The sequence below is a fragment of the Kogia breviceps genome, chromosome 11, assembly GCF_026419965.1.
Source record: "Kogia breviceps isolate mKogBre1 chromosome 11, mKogBre1 haplotype 1, whole genome shotgun sequence".
Classification (NCBI taxonomy): Eukaryota; Metazoa; Chordata; class Mammalia; order Artiodactyla; family Physeteridae; genus Kogia; species Kogia breviceps.
The window spans coordinates 10,484,838-10,499,628 of NC_081320.1; the positions used below are offsets into that span (position 1 = coordinate 10,484,838).

Consider the following 14,791-nt stretch of genomic DNA (forward strand, 5'->3'; position numbering starts at 1 on the left):
AAAGCTGTGAGGAAAGCAATTGATGGAGATTGTTTTACTGTACATTTCAGTATGATTCCTCAAAGGCGTAATCAACCATAGAATATCAGTGGCATAAAAGAAAACAGACCAGCCACCCATCTGGTCCAGGGAAGGCAAGTAGGTTTTATCTGAAGTGTCACCTAAAATGGTTGGTCTTGGGCTTCCCTGGTGGCGCAGTGGTTGAGGGTCCGCCTGCTGATGCAGGGGACGCAGGTTCATGACCCGGTCCGAGAAGATCCCATGTGCCGCGGAGCGGCTGGGCCCGTGAGCCATGGCGGCTGAGCCTGCGCGTCCGGAGCCAGTGCTCCGCAACGGGAGAGGCCACAACAGTGAGAGGTCCACGTTAACGCAAAAAAAATAAAAATAAAAAAATAAAATGGTTGGTCTTGGGACCACATTAAAAGCTGATGCCTCAAAGGGAAAAGAGAGCAGTGAGTAGTTAGCTAGTTAAGCTGGCCATGGGGAATGGAGGGAGAGTGGTGAGTAAGGGCCACACATCTGCTGTGGGGAAGTGGAGACCTCAGGAAGGATGAGTCTTGTCTTTGGGTCCTTCCAAAGAGTTTGCTAGAAGTATCTGGACCTTACCTTGCTGCAGCAATTAAAGACACTCTGGCATTTATTGCGTTTTTGACAAATGGCTGACAAGTGATAAACTCTATGTGCAGGTTGTGGTTCAGGAACTGCTGGCTCAGTACACCAAGCAGTATGAAGAAAGACCCATCTCCAGCCTGCTCCGAAACTGGACGGAATCAGGGGGTGATAAGCTGAGAACCAGGTACGTGACCGTTCAGGCTGCCAACGTTGTTGACCCGGTGTCTTATTCTTGAGCCTGAGTATACAGGGCCTTGTCATGGCACAACTCACTCCTGTTTAAATTTTAAATATTGATATAAAAGAGAGAATCAACAAGAACCTACTGTATAGCATAGGGAACTCTCCTCAGTACTATGTAATACCTTATATGGGAAAAGAATCGATATAGGTAAATGTATAGCTAAACCACTTTGCTGTATACCTGAAACTAACACAACACTGTAAATCAACTCTACTCCAATATAAATTTTTAAAAATATTTATATGTGGAAAAAATAAATGAATATGTATCTTCAATACTCATGCACCCACAAACCAACTTAAGAACCAGAACATTGCTAATTCTGTTCTTCCTACACCTGTTCCTTCTCTTTGGCGTGTTCACTGTTCCAAGGACTTCACAGGTTTTAATCCTAAACACCCCACGAGGTAGGTTATTATTTCCATTTCACAGATGAGGAAACAGGCACAGAGGTTAAGTGTTTTGCCCAAGGTTACATGACACTAGGTGACAGAGCTAGGATTTGAACCCAGAGAGTCTCGCTTCAGGGTCTGTGCTTTGGGTTGTTTTCATTGATTTTTTTGTATTGTCTTTAAGCTTGAGAAATAAGGCATAATGTGTGTGGTATTCTGTAGCTTCCTGTTTTCACTCAATATTTTGTTTCTTAAATTCATCCAAGTTGTTATGTGTGGTTGAAGAGCTTCTGTCTGTGCTCATAATATTTCGTCATGTGTCTGTGCCACAAGTTGCTCATCCATTTTAATCTCCAGTATCAGTGGATATTTGGGCTGTGTTTTTGACATTTTGAACACGCTCTTATGAAAAATCTTGTGTATGTTTTCTGGGGAACGTGGGCAAGAATTTCGACAGGGCTTTCAAATTTAGTTGCTGTGACTCAGAGAAATACATTCTCCATCACCATGGACACCCACACACCCCTAGAGTCTCCTGCCCTCCCTCCCCACCACAGACACAAGTGAAACAAACATTTCATGAAACAATGCTCATCCTATTACTCATAATGCTCTCTGATATTTTTTAATTTTGTTTTTTAAAAATACTGATCTCAATCCTTTAAACTGATTTCATGAGCCACTGTAGCCATTTGCAATATATTGTTTGAAAAACACTCCTCAGTAGCGTATATGACCCAGGAGTGAAATTGCTGTGTTGTGGGTATGCCAGTGTTCAACTTTACTACATCATGTCAAATTGTTTTTCAGTGATTGTACAAATTTATATCCCCACCAGCAGCATGTGTCTTATGGAACTAACACTTGGTATTATCAGGCTTAATTTTTGTCGATATAACATAAGAAAAAGATCTCTCACTATGCTTTAAAATTGCATTTTCATATTACTGTTACAATTGAGGATGCTTTCACATGTCTGTTTGCCATTTGTATTTCTTCCTATGTGAAATGGCTGTCATGCCTTTTGCCGATTTTTCTTTCTTTTTTTGGTCTTATTGACTTTTAGATATTACAGTTCTCGTCTCCAAGTTTGTGGCTTGTCTTATATTTTCTTTATGGTGCTTTTTGATTAACAGAAATTCTTAAATTACAATTGAGTTTATCAATCTTTTCCATATCTTGTCTACTTTGACGTCATGAAATATACACTTTTTAAAGTTTGAGAGTTTCACCTTTCACATTTAACTCTTGAATCCACTAGAAATTTTTGTCTGTGGTGTGAGGGAGGGATTTAATTTCATTTTTTTTTTCTCCTGTAGGGATTGTCAGTTGTTCCAGCCCCATATACTGAATTGACTGTCTTTCCCAAGTGATCTGGAACATTTATTAAATGTTTATTATTTATTAAACTTATGACATTTATTAAACTTTTATATATGCAGGAGTCCATTTGGGGGCTATTTGGTTCCTAGTCTGTTTGTATATTCTTAATTCAACAATACACATCTCAATTCTACTAGGTTTATAATAGTATAATAATATTATATGGTACTTATTATATATAATATTATTATATTATTACCTTTAAAATATAATTCAGAATTGTTGGCTATTCTGGGTCTTTTGCATGTCCACATAAGTTTTAGAGTTAAGTTTGTCAAGTTTCTCCCAAAAAAAAGAACTTACATACACCAAAAGAACAAATATTGTATAGTTGCCCTTATATAAGGAATCTAGAGTAGCCAAGTTCATAGAGACAGAAAGTAGAATAGTGGTTGCCAGGGACTAAGAGGAGGAAGAAATGGGAGTTAGTGTTCGCTGGGTACAGAATTTCAGTTTGGGAAGGTGAAAAAATTTTGGATATGCATATTGGTGATGGTTGCATGATCAAGTGAATGTACTTAATGCCACTGAACTGTACTCTTAAAAATGGTTAAGGTAGTAGATTTTATGTTATGTTTATTTTACCACAATTTTTAAAAATCTACTGGAATTTTCTTTGAACGTGTATTAAATCTATAGATTTGCAGAAAAATTGACATGCTTTTAAAACTGAACTTCCTCTCAGAAATGTTAATCTCCCAAGTGTCTCCCAGAGTTTGATAATTTCTTTCAAACATAGTATAACCTTAGATTTATTACTAGGTACACTAGAATTTTGTTGTTGTTGTGAAAAGAATATTTTTAAAATTCTGAGTTTTGTTGTTGCTGATTTATTATACACGCAGTTGGATTTTGTACAATATATAAACCTGACCGTAAAAAAATTTCTTTTAAATGTGACTGTAGAATCTTTGAAGTAGACAGTCCTACTATCTGCAAATAATGAATTTTTATTTCTTCCTTTCCAGTTATTCTTTTTTGTGAGAAAGTGTTTTATCCCTGGTTTTAAAAAGAATTAGTTTAATTTTAGCTTAATATTTCACTATTAAGAATATTTGCTAAAGTTTCTTGATAGACACACTTTACTTCCTAAAGAAGCCCCTTTAACTGTTATTTTTAACATATTCTTATTGTTATCAGATGAATTTTACTGAAAATGATTTTTATCTATTAAATTGATATTTCTTCTTTAATCAGTTAATATGATAAATAACCCCTGCATGCTTAAGAAACACTCAATTTTGTTTATTGATTTATGCTTATAAATGTACTGCCTCCTTTGTTCTACTTTTGAGGAGCTTATTGTACTTTTTTCTTTTGTGCATTTTAAAAATTATTATTTTTATTTGGAGGGAGACTTTGATCTTCATAACCCAAATGTATTGAACTAATTTCCAAGGAAACTATTCATTAAAAAGTATAATCTTACAATCCTAATAAGAGACATGGAAAACACAACAAATATAGTATGGGACATTTCATATCTGTTGGCATGAAGTGAAATTTTAAAAATCTGCATTCTGTCCTCCCCCCACCACCCTTTTTTTTAAAAAAAACTACTGCTCAGGTTCCTGTTTATCAGACTGTAGTCTATCTTAAAGCTGGAAACATCAAATCCCATATCCTGGGACTGTTTCACTTAAGTCTCCCTCAGTTTGGGGGTGGGTTTTTTTTTTTTTAAGTTTTTATTTTATACAGTTTCCCTTGGTTTTGTCTCAGTTTGTCCTTGCATACTCTAAAAAGTCAGTGAGTCTTTTTAATATTTCTAGCCCTGAATGGGCATTTTGTGGTGCTGATAGCTTTCCCCGAAATTTATTAGCTGGAAAATTTCCAACATATAAGGAGTTGAAAGAACAGTACAATTCCAATCAGAATCAGTTCCATCCATTCAGGAATCGTGTTCCCAAGCTAGCTACAAATCATCTGCCCCTCCATTTCTCTTCCAGATAGCAGAGCGGGGCTTGTTTCCATCATTTCGAAAGCAAAACAGACTCTCGCCGATATGCAAATCTATATTCCTAGCAAGTCTTCCAAGATAGACTTGAGATGTGCCAAAGGCAGTATTCCAATTGTAAATATTTGGAAAGTTCCAGTCCATTTATTTTGTCACTGTTATTAACCTCCAAAACAGTGCACTTCTCTCTCCCACACATCCTGGTTTTACTGATTCAGGCTGGCTGCGTTTATCTCCTTAAGTCCCCAAACCTTACTTATTCTCATTTATATGTATATTAAGAAAAGCCTTTGTCATCCAACACATTTCCGCACACATAGTGTATGGGGCACTTCTCTAGGTGTTGACAATACAGCAGTAACTGTGGGTCCTCAGCCTTCATGGAGCTTACATGCAAGTAGAGCCGTTGGATGTCAGTCTTATTGACAACTTACAAGAGAAGTACCCATGAGCAGGTGGGGACACGAGGTAAGAAGGGGTGAGAACTTCCTGGTGCCCTGAAATCCCTACAGGTAGGCAGCCATTTGTATGGACACCCAGAGGCTAGCCTTCATCTGAACAGTGGGGGGAGTCAGTCATGGTACTGGGAAGGTTCCATGAGACTAGGTGAGGAGGCCAGGGCTTGGCTCTGATTGGGGCTGTACTGGGTTGTGCAACAGCTCCATTCTGCCCTTTCTTGTCCCAATGAGTGCTTCCTCTCCCCCTCTCCTAACGGGTTGCCACTGGAGGAGCCCTCATGGATCTCAACAGCCTGTGGATCCCTCGGAGACTGTGGAGGCTGAGGAAAGGCAAGCTTCTGCACTGCACTTGAATGCTGTGCCATTTATATTATGAACATTTTCAGACACTCAGGAAAATTGAACTAATTGTAGGGAACATTCATATACTCACTATAGAGAGTCAACTATTAACCTGTGGCTGTGATTACTGTATCACATATATATATCCATGTACCAACCCCTCAACCCATCCTTCGATTCATCTTTTCTTTTGCTGGTGCACTTCAAAGTGTAAACAGCAGACATCAATATACTTCTAAATAATAAATAATTTAGAATGAGAATCATTAACTAGAGTTCAATATTTGGTTACAGGTTTTTCTACTTATGTAGAATTTACCTACAATAAAAGACACAAATCTTTTTTCTATAACACCTTTATTGGAGTATAATTGCTTTACAATGGTGTGTTAGTTTCTGCTTTATAACAAAGTGAATCAGCTGTATATAAACATATATATCCATGTCTCCTCTCTCTTGCGCCTCCTTCCCATCCTCCCTATCCCACCCCTCTAGGTGGTGACAAAGCACCGAACTGATCTCCATATGCTGTGCAGCTGCTTCCCACTAGCTGTTTTACATTTGGTAGTGTATATAAGTCCATGCCACTCTCTCACTTCATCCCAGCTTACCCTTCCCCCTCCCCGTGTCCTCAAGTCCATTCTCTACGTCTGCGTCTTTATTCCTGTCCTGCCCCTAGGTTCTTCAGAACCTTTTTTTTTAAAAAATATTCCATATATATATATGTTAGCATACGGTATTTGTTTTTCTCTTTCTGACTTACTTCACTCTGTATGACAAACTCTAGGTCCATCTACCTCACTACAAATAACTCAATTTTGTTTCTTTTAATGGCTGAGTAATATTCCATTGTATATATGTGCCACATCTTCTTTATCCATTCATCTGTCAGTGGACACTTAGGTTGCTTCCATGTCCTGGCTATTATAAATAGAGCTGCAATGAACAGTGTGGTACATGATGACTCTTTTTGAATTATGGTTTTCTCAGGGTATATGCCCAGGAGCGGGATTGCTGGATTGTATGGTAGTTCTATTTTTAGTTTTTTAAGGAGCCTCCATACTGTTCTCTATAGCGGCTGTATCAATTTACATTCCCACCAACAGTGCAAAAGGGTTCCCTTTTCTCCACACCCTCTCCAGCATTTGTTGTGTGTAGATTTTTTGATGATGGCCATTCTGACTAGTGTGAGGTGATACCTCATTGTAGTTTTGATTTGCATTTCTCTAATGATTAGTGATGTTGAGCATTCTTTCATGTGTCTGTTGGCAATCTGTATATCTTCTTTGGAGAAACGTCTGTTTAGGTCTTCTGCCTGTTTTTTGATGGGGTTGTTTATTTTTTTGATATTGAGCTGCATGAGCTATTTGTGTATTTTGGAGATTAAGCCTTTTTCTGTTGCTTCATTTGCAAATATTTTCTCCCATTCTGAGGGTTTTCTTTTCGTCTTGTTTATGGTTTCCTTTGCTGTGCAAAAGCTTTTAAGCTTCATTAGGTCCCATTTGTTTATTTTTGTTTTTATTCCCATTACTCTAGGAGGTGGGTCAATAAAGATCTTGCTGCGATTTATGTCAAAGAGTGTTCTGCCTATGTTTTCCTCTAAGAGTTTTAGTGTCTGGACTTACATTTAGGTCTTTAATCCATTTTGAGTTTATTTTTGTATATGGTATTAGGGAGTGTTCTAATTTCATTCTTTTACATGTAACTCTCCAGTTTTCCCAGCACCACTTATTGAAGAGGATGTCTTTGCTCCATTGTGTATTCTGGCCTCCTTTGTCATAGATTTGGTGACCATAGGTGTGTGGGTTTATCTCTGGGCTTGCTGTACAGTAGAAACTAACACAACATTGTAAAGCAACTATACTCCAATAAAAATTTTTAAAAAATGAAAAGGCAGTCTACTGAGAGAAGATATTTGCAGATGATATATCTGATAAGGGGTTAATATCCAAAACATACAAAGAATACATACAACCCAACATCAAAATCAAACAAACAACCCAATTAAAAAATGGGCAGAGGACCTGAATAGACATTTTCCAAGGAAGACATACAGATGGCCAACAGACACATGAAAAGATGCTCAACATCACTAATCATCAGGGATATGCAAATCAAGACCACAAGGAGATATACCTCACACCTGTCAGAATGACTGTTATCAAAGACCACAAATAACAAGTGTTGGAGAGGATGTGGAGAAAAGGGAACCCTTGAGCACGGTTGGTGGGAGTGTACACTGGTAAATCCACTATGGAAAACAGTGTGGAGGTTCCTCAAAAAATTCAAAAGAGAATTACCATACAATCCATCAATTCCACTTCCACTAATTTGAAAAGAAATATGCTCCCCTATGTTCACTGTAGCATTATTTATAATTGGCAAGATATGGAAACAATCGAAGTGTCCATCAATAGATGAGAGGATAAAAAAGATGTGATGTGTATACACACACACTGGAATATTATTCAGTCATAAAAAGAAGGAAATCCTTGTATTTGCAACAGCATGGATGGACCTAGAGGGTATTATGCTAAATAAAATAAGTCAGATAGAGAAAGACAGATGCTATATGACTTCACTTATGTGTGGAGTCTAGAAAACAAAACAAATAAACAAACATAACAAAATAGAAACAGACCCATAGGTACAGAGAACAAACAGGTGCCTACCACGGGGGAGAGTGCTAAGGGGATGAAAAGAAAAAGAAAATCAGCTATGCGAGGTAATTAGCTTGATGGTGGTGATCACTTCACCATGTATATTCATATGAAGTCATCATGTTATATACCTTAAATGTATAGAGTTTTGTCAATTATACCTTAATAAAGCTGAAAAATGATTAAAAATTACAATTTACGTAATTAAAATGCATCCACTTAAATGAGTTTTAGCAAATTTATTTAACCATGAAATGACCACCACAATCTAGATAAAAAAACATTTCTATCACCCAAAAACATTCCCTTTTTCCAATCAATGCCCACCAGTACTCCCAGCCCCGGGTACCAGTGGTTCTGCTTTTGTCACTATAGACTGGTTTTTAATCTTGCCTATTACTGAATATCATCAGAATGAAATCATATAGAAGGTACTCTTCTGTGCCTGGCATCTTTTTCTCAGATTAATGTTTTTGCAATTGATCCTTGTTGCTTTATGTAACAGTGGTTCGTTCTTTTCACTGTCAAGTAGTATTCCATTGCATGGATTATATTGGAATCTGTTTATCCATTTATTCGTTGATGGGCATTTTTGTTATTTCCAGTTTGGGGCTATTAAAATGAAAGCTGCTATGAGTATTCCAAAAAAAAAAAAAAAAGTCAACATGAGCACAAAACACAGGATGCTTGTTATGCAAATCAATACAGAAGACGCAGCAAAGGTAAATACATGACCAAAAGTTTGTGCACTCAGAGACAGAGTAAAGAAGACACATCAGAAAGCAAGTTCTTGGAGGCTTCTAAGACCCTTTGGTGCTTTTCCTTTAGATGTTCCTACACCAAGGCTGAAGGGCTGTTTAGAGAGTTCCCACTGCCACTTGCTCCCTGGTTTGAGACTTTCTCCAGGGATTGCTTCTCCAAATCTCTTCCTGTTCATTGTGACTTCCCCTTTGTCCCTTGTCTAATTTGTATAAGTACAAATCCCCTCTCCCTGGTTCCCTGGCCCACAACGATTGATGATTTGACTTGAAGTGCACTGGTCTGGTAATCGCTTGAAATCAACTTTTTCATTATAATCCCTAAATTCAATCCACAGTAAGCCATGGAGAGGCATCTTCTGTTACATTTCCATCCTTGGAGACCATAACTCCCTCCAGCTTCCACATCTAGAAGGTGGAGGATTAGATTTAAATTGGGCTATAATATGAAACGAAAGAGTTTTCCATTCTCCTAATAAAAGCATAGACTCTCAGATTACAAATAAATCTAATCATGAACATTTTGTACAGAAACAAATCTAATTATATACAGTGATGTATAGTTATATACATCAAAAACAACAATGATTTTTTTAAAAAAGAATAAGTATAGATTGGGCAACAGTAAGTTATTTTCAGATATCTTTCAGAAGATTGGGATATTAGTCTGCAAGGACTGAAGTCTCCTGGCAGCACGCACATGAGTGATCTTGGTAGTGTATCCTTCAGCCCCAGTCAGACCTTCAGACCCTGCAAGGACTGGGGCCATAGACAGGTTGCTGCAACCTTGACAGGCCCTGGACCCGAACCGTCTGGCTTCTGGATTCCCGACTTTCAGGAAGTGTCTGAATAATGAGTGTTTGCTTTAATCTGCTAAATGTGGAGGGGTATTTGTTACACGGCAGTAGATACCGAATACAGATTTGGGCACCTCAAAGTTGGGTTCTGATCTAACAAAACCCTAAAATGTGTCTTTGAACCACCAAAATTCCTCAAGCCAGAAGCCGGTTGAGGAAATGACCTAATCACAAACATGTGTACCTTTCATGGTAGCAGGATGCCTCAAGGGAAGGACCAAGAGCCCAGAGGTGGAGCCAAGAGCCATGGAGAAAAAAAAAAAAAACTCTTGGGCATGGGTAGGACTGAATCCTAATCAAGGAACTTCTGATGATGGCTCAGCCGGATTTCAGAATTTCTGTGGATTTCTGACCCCTGTATTCCTCCCATTTTCTTCTTTCCTGAGCAAGAGTATAATCCATTCCTATCCCACTAGTGTGTGTTGGCCATGAAGGGGACAAATAACTTGTTTGTTTAGTTAAAAACCTTCAAATCAAGAGGAACTGTTCTGGAGGAATGCCATCTGAGGAAACTTATCTGCATCTAAACCGGATGTAGATGATGAGCTTCTGGAATTTGGACCAATGCTGGTAATGGGACGGGAGAGAGTTTTTTGGGGCCTTGGGGAAGGGTGAGGGTGGGCTGTGATAGATAGGGTCCAAGGTGGCCTTCAGTAATCCCAGCCTCCTGGCAGTCACATCTTTATACAGCCCACTCTACATTGTACTAGGGTTCGTCTGTAGAACCAGTGGAATACAGCATAAGTGATGGTATGTCTCTTCTAAGATTGCATTATAAAAGTTACTGTGGATTCTACCTTAGTTTCTCCCTCCCTTTCTTGGATCCCTGACTCTGGGGGAAGTCATGTCATGAGCAGCCCATGTGGCAAAGAACTAAAACTTCTAAATCTACATGAATGAACACTGAAGTGTTTCCTCTAGCCCTACTCACATCTCCAGAGATGGCAAGGCCTGGAGCAGTCAACAACTTGATTTCAGCCTCATGGCAGAGCCTGAGCCAGAAGCACCAATCAAGACAGGCCCAGATCCAAAACCCCTCAGAAACCATGTCAGATGATAACAGTTTTTTTGTTTTAAGATGCTAAATTTGGAGACAATTTGTTGCACTGCAGTGGGTAACTAATATAGCATCAGAAAGCAAAAATCATGTTATAGTTTTGGCATTGATACATTTGTTGAAACAAAATTCCAGAAGGAGATTATAGCCTTTAAAAATCACTATTTCTGTCTAATCGTATAAGGGATGACATAGACATTCTTTCTCTGTCAATAAGAATATGATCCCCCAATATTCTATGCTCCTAGATTTTTCGTGATTATACACAGTGCCATAATGAACATTCCTAACAATGCAGTTTTTTGACTTTACATCCAAAGTGTTCTCTACAAATATTGAACCAAATTGTACTTCCCCAAGGTCCACATTTGTCCACACTCATTTTTTTTAACACTTTGTTTCTCCAGCTTTCTCACTTTTTATCTGGGAGTATGTCATATCATATTAGATGCTCTCTGGTACTTATTAAATATTCAGAACTGTTTTCTGCTTAAAATTGTTCTCTTCCAGAGAACAAATAGTTCATAAGTATGAACTGTTTCCTTATTTTGAGAAAAGAAAAACTTTACACACATACAAGTGTGTTTTCTGGTCAGAAAATAAAAACAAACATTAGCTGTGTGGCGTGGCAAAGAAATACAAGAGTTTTAGAATCAGACAATTATTTCTTACCACTTCTGAGCCTTATCCCAATTCTATATCCATAAATTTGGGATAATAAGAGTAGGTACAATACAGATTTGTTGCAAGGATGAAATAAGATAGAATATGTTTTTTAAAAAGCATTTAAGAAATGATAAAACATGCACTCATGTTAATTATCTGAGTTACTACCATTAGTGTAACCATTTTAATAGTCAATTCAATTAAATATTCACTAAACAATACAGTTTTCTAGGGCTAAGCATGGGAAGACTACAAAGATTATTAAGATATGCTCCTACCTTGGGATAAGTCCACTAGTTATAGCCCAAGGCAGGATGAAATAAGTACTAAGTTATGACAGAACCTACAAGCTTAGAGAAAAGAATTTTGACTTCTACATTTAAGTTTGTATTTTTGGCTCAGCTTTTTGTTCAGCTAGCTATATGTTGGCTTACATCTACCTACATTAATTTGGTGTATCTGGAAATAAAATGACCTGGTCAGTAATTTGAATATCTGACCCAAATGGAGTCTGGAGAATAGTCTTTGAACAATGTCCAAAGGTGGGTGATTTCATCTAGAATGCCAAGATCTTGTAAAACTAACCATGTGATTTGGTTCAGGATCTTTTCAAGAAGCAAAAAATATGAGTGGGCTCCAGACGTCTGCTTTTCTTTTGTTTTACAGTAATACTCTTTAATTTTCCTCAAATGCACTTTTTATTTTGGAGACACTTAGCTCACATGCGTTAGATAGCCTGTCTCCCTCTTACCCTAGAGGGAGCGCTAAGAGCTAGAAGTTCACAGTTTTAGAGAGTCAAGACCCCTAGGTCCTAACGAAAGACCTATCATCTGATACTGCCTTTCCCTCCTTGGTGCAGCCAGAATTTAACTTAAAATGGAGCCAGGAAATGTCCTTCTGTGTGGTGGTGGCCATGGAGGGAGCCCAGCCCCATGGCTTGTCTTGGAAGCTCCACTTCTCCAGCTTTCTAAAATCATGCTGCAAACGTTGTTCATCAAGGTCACTATATCACTTTCCCATTAGTGGCGGGGGGGGAGACAATAAACAAAGACTTGTCACTTTGAGAATATTTTATTAAGGACTTCATTTTATAGAGAAAAATCTAGGGGAGAAAAATGTATCCCCTGAGTAATCAATATGTTTAACAGATGACTGATTATTTTCAAATGTGGGTAACAAAAATTGGGCAGGTAGAGGGATGATAGTTCAGGTGAGATGGAAACTGTTCTGGTTAACCAGTTTATTCATGTCTGTCTCTCGTCACCTGTAATATTCTTCTACTGCACTGGTGGTTCCCTCATTTCAGGGTGGGTAGGAATCACCTGGAAAAGAATGATTTTAAAAATCTGATTCATGTTGCCCTCCTCCACACTGCAAGGCTGAGTCAAAAGGGAAAGAGAAGTGGTTAGTAAGTGAATATCATGAATCATCCTCAAAATTCAGGGGCAGTCAACTCACTTGGAAACAACTACCCTAAGTTATTTTTTCTTATTCAGAATTTGAGGTCTAGTTGGAGAAGAATTGGTGGAGGCTGGAAATAAGGTTTTCAGAGATGTAACTTTATAGAGCTTTCTGTTTAGAAAAGTGACAGTCACCTACAGTTTTTATTGCTGTGGTCAGTGCACCCTGACTGCTGTGTGTGTGTGTGTGTGTGTGTGTGTGTATGCACACGTGTGAGACAGAGAGAGAGAGAGACTCTAAAGCTCTTTAGATCTTTAGAATATAATGAAATCATAGTACCTCTGAAGGCTATCTTTCTAACAGATGATGCCAGTTATTTTGTTAGAATTTTAGACTAACAGTTTCTTTGCCCAGGTCACCTGGTTGGCATTTGGAATCTTATGTGAGTTCTTGTCTGTAGAAAGTGTGAGCTGTCTGTTTCAGTGATTGGATGGCACACACATGGCATGTGCTGGAGGTCAGGCTGCCAGAATCTCATCAGTCACAGGTCCTCAAGAGCTTTGGTCCAGTGATGTCTGGTAGATGCAGAGAGGAGCTGGAAAATGCCATTGTCTATGAACCCAAAGAGAATATCTAGTCTGCTTTGCTTGTACTTCTCTGAGAGTTTCAGAGTGGAGACAGGAATCAGAGAGTAACAGCAGCTGGGTTGTGTTTGTTACATTTTTAAAAGCCAATACAGCAACCTGAAGAGCAGATGTTTTACTAAAAATCTCATGGCACAGAAATGCCAAGAGCTTTATTCCAGAGACAGATCATCAAAGACAGGAAACAGGATTAGAAACCAAATTTCCTGAGTTCCTGGTTTGCATTGATCTTGCATCTTCTAACTCCTGTGGTCAAGTTGGGATGGGAAGATGACCAGCAAACCAGGGCAAACTGGTGGAGGGGCCTTTTTGTCTTCAGAGCACTGGGTGCTGCCTATGCAATGGCCACCTTATGCAAAAGTAAGGCTCCGCTGCTGACTGGGGCTTGAAATTCCTTTAATGGGGAACATATACCCATTTCTCAGTGAGAGCTAAGGCTTAAACTCCTGCAACTCAGCAAGGGGGAAAGAGTGACTGACTTCCACATCCCAGTAGCTGTACATGGTGTGAGGAAGGGGTACGTGGTGGTCTGAGAGACCCCAGAGTGGACAGGCAGGGAGATCCGAGGCTGCCTATGCCTGCCTCCTGTGTGCCGTGCTCTCTATATTTTTTTAACATCTTTATTGGAGTATAACTGTTTTACAATAGTGTGTTAGTTTCTCCTTTACAACAAAGTGAATCAGTTATACATATACATATGTTCCCATATCTCTTCCCTCTTGTGTCACCCTCCCTCCCACCCTCCCTATCCCACCCCTCTAGGTGGTCACAAAGCACAGAGGTGATCTCCCTGTGCTATGCGGCTGCTTCCCACTAGCTATCTAATTTACATTTGGTAGTGTGTATATGTCCCTGCCACTCTCTCACTTTGTCACAGCTTACCCTTCCCCCTCCCCATATCCTCAAGTCCATGCTCTAGTAGGTCTGTGTTTTATTCCCGTCCTACCACTAATCTCTTCATGACATTTTTTTTTCTTAGATTCCATATATATGGGTTAGCATACGGTATTTGTTTTTCTCCTTCTGACTTACTTCACTCTGTATGACAGACTCCAGGTCTATCCACCTCATTACAAATAACTCAGTTTCATTTCTTTTTATGGCTGAGTAATAGTCCATTGTATATATGTGCCACATCTTCTTTATCCATTATCTGTTGATGGACACTTAGGTTGCTTCCATGTCCTGGCTATCGTAAATAGATCTGCAATGAACATTTTGGTACATGACTCTTTGAATTATGGTTTTCTCAGGGTATATGCCCAGTAATGGGATTGCAGGGTCGTATGGTAGTTCTATTTGTAGTTTTTTAAGGAACCTCCCTACTGTTCTCCATAGTGGGTGTATCAATTTGCATTCCCAC

At 38.7% G+C, this 14,791-nt stretch overlaps 1 protein-coding gene across 2 annotated transcripts in view; it reads left to right on the forward strand.

Annotated features, from left to right (window-relative positions):
• LOC136792066 (acyl-coenzyme A oxidase-like protein) overlaps window positions 1–14,791 on the forward strand; it is a 192,979-nt gene that overhangs the window by 68,022 nt on the left and 110,166 nt on the right. The window contains exon 5 of one of the 2 annotated variants that reach the window (XR_010835228.1): window positions 687–796. The exons of the other annotated variant lie outside the window; for it this stretch is intronic. The gene's annotated coding sequence lies outside the window, so the exon portion shown is untranslated. Of the gene's footprint in view, window positions 1–686; window positions 797–14,791 lie in introns of those variants that run through there. 2 annotated transcript variants of the gene reach the window in all.